General features: G+C 42.9%; 1 protein-coding gene and 1 long non-coding RNA gene across 7 annotated transcripts in view; one reads left to right on the top strand and one right to left on the bottom strand.

Moving 5' to 3' along the window:
- Positions 1 to 915: 915 nt before the first annotated feature.
- Positions 916 to 3,712, bottom strand: LOC125686992 (uncharacterized). The gene is made up of 5 exons (XR_007373956.1): positions 3,590 to 3,712; positions 3,342 to 3,479; positions 3,009 to 3,159; positions 2,618 to 2,671; positions 916 to 1,780 (listed from the first exon to the last, which is right to left on the bottom strand). It is a non-coding gene; the product is annotated as an uncharacterized LOC125686992 (long non-coding RNA).
- Positions 3,713 to 4,312: 600 nt separating this feature from the next.
- Positions 4,313 to 6,000, top strand: part of SLC24A2 (solute carrier family 24 member 2) — a 113,787-nt gene continuing 112,099 nt past the window's right edge. The window contains exon 1 of one of the 6 annotated variants that reach the window (XM_048931677.1): positions 4,313 to 4,515. The gene's annotated coding sequence lies outside the window, so the exon portion shown is untranslated. Of the gene's footprint in view, positions 4,516 to 4,589; positions 4,743 to 4,849; positions 4,956 to 6,000 lie in introns of those variants that run through there. The other 5 variants (XM_048931682.1, XM_048931679.1, XM_048931678.1 and 2 more) reach the window with 5 other exon arrangements.

Genomic DNA, 6,000 nt, shown 5'->3' with positions numbered 1-6,000 from the left:
TCATGCTGAGGCAGCAAGATCCATGACATTACTGAGAAGTTGGCAGCAATACTGGAGCTCATCCACCAAACCAGCAAGCAATCCTAAGGCTGCTTGAATTGCCAGCTCACAGGGGTTTTTTCTCATGAATGAGCCCGGTAGGCCACAGGTTGTAATGAAGTAAGCTTTCCCTTTGACTCCACACCTCCTTGCTGAGGTTAAATAATGGCACTAACATACATGGAATGTCATAGGAGAAAATTAGCATGTCTGAAAGAGAAAGGAATCTGAAGGAGAGAGTCATAGAGCCTCATTTCCTGCTCACTGGGAATTTCTATGACTGTTTAAGTAAAAACAATCACCTGGGCATTATATATCTAGATAAGTGGATTTCAAGAAGGATGCAGTATATTTTCTGTCATGTCACTAGATGTCATGTTGTGGTGGTTGTGCTCTGATATGGATGTATCAGGCCTAGGAGATGGACTTGAAGGGACTCTTACACATCCCTTTCAACTATGATTCTATGAAGGCTGCCCCTTATGGAGACTAACATACTCATTCATGATTGCCTACTCATTGTTTTGGATGTTATAAGAAAAGAACTTTAGTATTCTATAAATACAGCACAAAAAAAAAGCCTTTGTCCTTTGATGTATTTCTACATTTTTTTCATAGTGTTCATTAGCAGTGACTGAATCAAAAATTTAGCCTCCTTACTGTAAGTTGTTACAGTGCGTATTGCAACTAAGCAGAACATAGACAAAACCACTAGATTTCTCATACTGCATATTAAAAAACAAAAATGAAAAAAAAAAAAAAAACCCACCTAAAGTAATCTGAAACCCCTCAAAGAATTACAAAAAATATATATTTTGGTAACAAAATATAAATTTGAATTACAACTGATCATGTTTCACACAGTAATCCTATCAGGAGTGTTTCAAAAAGCAAGCGCTAACAAGTGGGATGTAACAACCCACTGCAAGTTAAAAAGCTTTGAGATCATATTAAACCTATGCTTACAGCTAGGTAAATTACACCCTCTATGTCTTCTACAACTAAAGCCTAAGCATGGCCAGACGGTGGTGTGACAGCAATTAGCAGTAGTTGCACAGTGACACTGGTCTGTACAGCACCTTTGCCCTCCGGCCTGAGTCTACCGCTGTGTAGAAGTTCAAGTTTACTTCCTGATGTATGAAATGAAATAAGAAATGCTTCTAATTTCAGGCATTTGCGAAATTTCCTCGTCACTGAGAATTTATAATAGTTTCTGAATGCTAAGTTTTAATAGCCTCTTTATTATGAGCTACCAGAAAAAAATTGGTCTGATGATTAATTTAAATAAGGCTGTTTAATTTTTCACAATATGATGAAAAATGTATTACTTGGGTTATAGATACAGTTTTTGCTCCTCAGATACTGTGATCCATATATGTGTTCGCTTATTACTTTTATTACTACACAAGCAAATGGTGTGACATACTTTAGTGTTGAAGACTGCATCAGTGTTTCAACTTAACTCTGTGTTGTCACCTTTGTCACCCTCTTCTTTCACTCGTTGTACAATGCAAAGCAGGGGAGGGGAGGGGGAGAAGAAAAAGATATTTCAAATGTCACCTTTTCACAGATGCAATTAGCATTTAAAAGCTTAAAATCAATTTTCATTCAAATATGCCGCTTCTGTAGCCATGGTAACCACCTCATCAGCTTTATCTTCCAGCTTTAGAAGGTACTGCTGTGATACTTGGAGATGTTGTCATTCAGGATTTTTCATTTGGCTCTCTCTTCCTTTCCTCTCCTGTGGACAAAAGACACATCTGTGCTTGCTCATAACAAGTCTAGGATGTAAAACAGCAAAGAAATACTGCAAAAGAATAAAGAAGAATGCTTTACTGTTTCAGAGAGTGCATCCCACATAGTAAATTAAAACCGGTTAATGTGTCCTGCTTATATAAAAATGAACACCTAGTCATGGGCACAAATGCATAAGTGCAGAATGCATTTAGCTAGTAGATGTCTTTTCTCTTCTTACTTAAGAGAAACATAAAGCCAGATGTAGCCCAAAGATAGGTTCATTCAGCTAACCCAATTATACTGCATTTAGCCAGGATATGCCCTGACATTTAATTTTGAGAGCATAATATAGAATCTATTTTATTGTTAGTTATGTTCCTAACACTAATTGAACAGCGCTTTTTTGTTTCTGTCATCTTTATTATGCAAAATGTAGGCAAGAACAGGTCAGGTTAATGAAGAGATACCTATCTAGGTACTACATCATTTTTGTTATGGCTTTTATTTTCCTTGAACTGCAATAAATGTTTGCTACTGGGAACACAACTGCCACAACTACAGAAAAACGTATGGATACTGCAGTTCAAGACTTTTCATTATAATATAAATAATGTTATTACAGCAGTTCTTCTCTCACTGTGGTCATTCACAAGACTCAGCTGCTTTCACTAATATTTCAGAAGCTGATGGATACTGGGGCACTACACACATATCCTAACCTGTCTTTTGCCATCTACAAAGCTGCAAGAACATCTGGACATCTTTTTTCAAGGCCTTTTTTTTTTCCACAAACTGCAAGCCACAATGCACCAACCACAAGAACTCACATAAGCACACTTACCTCTAGCCTTGGCATGGCTGAGTAGGAGCACAGTTGATGCATTCCATCTGTGTTCTGCATATATAGACACCGACCATATATATACATAAAATATACATACATACATAAAATGCAGGATTTATTAATAAAATAAATGCATTTTAATGAATTATTGTGTATGTCATGTCCCTAAGTGGATGGTCAAAGCAGTTTCCACATGTTCTTGTATATTTCAGGTGCAGGATGATGCAATGATGTGTGTAATCAATAGGCATCCTCCACTACCTGTCAGCCTCTAAAATGAGAACCTTCCAGCCTGAAATGCAACTAAACCACCTGTGCCAACAACTGTCTTCTAAGGCAACTTAAAAGACATTGCCATTGCTTGAAACTTTTGAAATTCTGGAAATACCTTGTTTTGTTTTGTATCTCTTGCAAGTCCATGTTGTCCCTTGGATACCTATTCGCTTTCTGTGAACAAGTTTTCACCATCTCACAGCTCTCTAGAACTTTTCAGTTTCCCATCATTGCTGAAGTAATCTAAAAGACCCAGGCATTGAAGACTGCAGGTATGGAGATGAAAACAGATGACATGCTTCAGACTTTTTTGGACAACCAATATCTTTCATACAATATCCCAAGAATAGCTGTGAGGATACTTCAAATGTCAGTCATTGCTCCCCCCTCCCCCCACTTAATCAAAACACATCTTTGTATTCCCCACAAATAGAGTTATGTTGTTTACCAACTGGTGAAATCACAGCTCAGAAACGAAGGCAGTAGAGGCTGGAAAAATCAAAGTTATTCTGTAGCCCAAAGTAGCCAAGAGTACTATCTGCTTGCTGCTTGCAGTAGACTTCTTCAGAACTTGAAAAGGGCATCACTGAAAACAGAATAATGTTAGTGAGCTTGCAACCAAGCATTTCCTAGATCTCAACTTCAAGACTGTACTGCCCACCCCCATGCAAGCGGACTGCTTCTGCATGCTCTCACCTGATCTCTGCACTTGTCAGATACGTCCACATGGAAGTATTTCCCAGCTCTGCTCATTCAGTGAACAGCTTCCTGTGGGGCTGGCCTACCCACATTAGGTTACCTCACTGTACCCGCAGATTGCTTCGTGGCTTTCTATAACAAAGACATCAAGTAGGACCACAAGTGGTATTTCAGCAGAGCAGCACCTCTATGCCCTAGTGGATCTGCAGCACTTAGCACGTGAAGGTAGCGATGCTGAGGCACTGCAGCAGTTCCACTGTATTTGAATCTTGAATTTACTGCTTAACAAAGCAGAGTTTACCGAGGATATACCTATATTGAAAGATGAAGGAAGGGAAAGGTCTGGATCTGAACTTCCCCTGTTTTCTAGGGAGCGCAGTTCATCGGTCTCTGTGCCAGTTCTGAAGAGCAGTTTAAAGACACTTGTGTTTCTAAGTAAATTACTGATGATTAATAACTATCGGTGGGCACATCTCCTTCCTTAAAGTCAGAACAAAAACGCTATGTTCTTTTCTTTCATTTCCTGATTTCCCTTCAGAAGACATTTGGAACAAAGGACGCTGTTGAGAAGACATTTCCTTTTTAAAATTACCCCTCTCCTCGAAGCTCATCACTGCCTATGGAGGCAGCAAATATTACTTAACTCCGTTAACCGGCAACCCGAGGCGTAAGGAAACGCGCAGCCCCTGCCGCCGCTCCCTTACCGCTACCCGCACTCCCGTACCCGTCAGGGGGGCGACGGGGCTCTCAGACACCCCCGGCGGCCCTGGGCGGGAGCGGGCCGCCTCCTGCCCCGCCTGTGCGGGGCGGTGCGGTGCGGACCCGCAGCCGCCGCCCGCTGCAGTCAGCGCGGCAAGGGGCAGTAGCGGCGGCCGCGGGTGCCCGAGCCCCTGCGGGCGTCGGAGCCGAGCAGCGCACCACGAGTGAGCGACACCGGGCTCGGGCGGGCGGGCGGGGCTTGGGCTGCGGCGGAGCGCGGCTGCCTTACCCGGGCGGGGCCGCCCGCCCATGTGGGTGGTACCCGGCTGCTGCGGGGCGCCTCGTGCCCCCGGCAGCCGCGCGCGGACGGGCAGGTCAGTGCCTCGGCGGCTGCGGCACGGGGAGCGTGGCTGGGCCGGCTCGCCGGAAGGAGAGGAGAAAAGTTTGTGCGGTGCGGAGCGGTGCGGGGAGGGGCGAACTTGGGCTGAGTTCGGAGCGGCGGTGCGGCATCTCCGCTGGGCGCGGGCAGCGGCTGGCGGGGTGCCGGGGACAGGCTGGACAGGGGGGAGCTGGGTCGGGGGATCGGCCCGTGTGGCACGTGTGTTGCACGAAGCGATGTTGTCGTTCTGCCGCCTTTCCTGTGTGGTGTTTGTGTGGCAGGCTGGTGAGTGCAACTCTCAGGTGGAAAATAGAAAATCTCCACTGTGGTGCTGTATTTTGGGGATGGAGCGTGTTTCTATGACATCTTAGCGCGGGTGCCGTTTGTAAAATGAAGAAATGTTGCACGTGACTTAGGAACTTTTATGTAGTTGCAATTCTCTCTTTGAGAGTACAAAATCGGCATTTCATATAGTCTTCAAAATTCAGCTTTTACTGGAAGCGCCTTGAGTACGTGGTGTAACGCATTGGTTTTACATCGTAATCAGAAGTTATTGATAGTCAGTTTTATATTTCGTGCTGTAGAAAATGTGGCTTGCTATGCATAACATGTATGTAATTAATTTCTATGTTGTCGTCTTTGAATTAGGTAATCACAGTCCCTGTTATATAATAATTACTTAATTTTTTCTTTCCTGTATTGAAAGTATTGTCCTTCCACCACTCTGCGCTGATATGAATAGTCTTTCTCATATTCTCAAAGTTTCAGCATCGCCTTTAAGTTTAAGGCATGAACTTAAATTGTTTTCTTTAACACAATCTGTAAGTTGGGTGCTTTTAAAAAATAAATGCCAAAAAGTGTTCGGCTTCCTACTTTTATAGCTGAATGTGTGAGATAAAATCAAAGGTGAATGAAACTCTTGTGCTATCTAGCTTAAACTAATGTCCTAGATCTGGTCAGAAGCAAATTGAGTTCTTTGTGCAAACTTGAGCTGATTTTGCAGAGGAGTAAAAGAAGGTGTGTGTATCTCAGATCTTCATTTCGATCCTACTCCAGCAGCTCAGTGTGTTACCTACGCATTATAATGACTTGCTCTACATGTGTGTAACATTTCAATTAATACTACCTCAGCTGCATAGAAGCCTGATGAGATGCTTGTTGCACTTTGATTGCTTTTTTCATACATTACTGCCTCTGCGTTTGGGAATTGGGCATTACGTGATTGTGGAAGAAAGTAATTACAGAAGATGATAACCTTTGGTGTAGCAATTAAAATAGTAGCTTCTTCATTTGTTGTGCATCTGGGAACAGTTCTTCCTTTCTGCAAGGA

This window comes from Lagopus muta, chromosome Z (genome assembly GCF_023343835.1).
Source record: "Lagopus muta isolate bLagMut1 chromosome Z, bLagMut1 primary, whole genome shotgun sequence".
In the NCBI taxonomy this organism is placed as follows: domain Eukaryota; kingdom Metazoa; phylum Chordata; class Aves; order Galliformes; family Phasianidae; genus Lagopus; species Lagopus muta.
The sequence above is the reverse complement of the archived record's forward strand: the minus strand, read 5'-3'. Positions and strand labels throughout refer to the sequence as shown.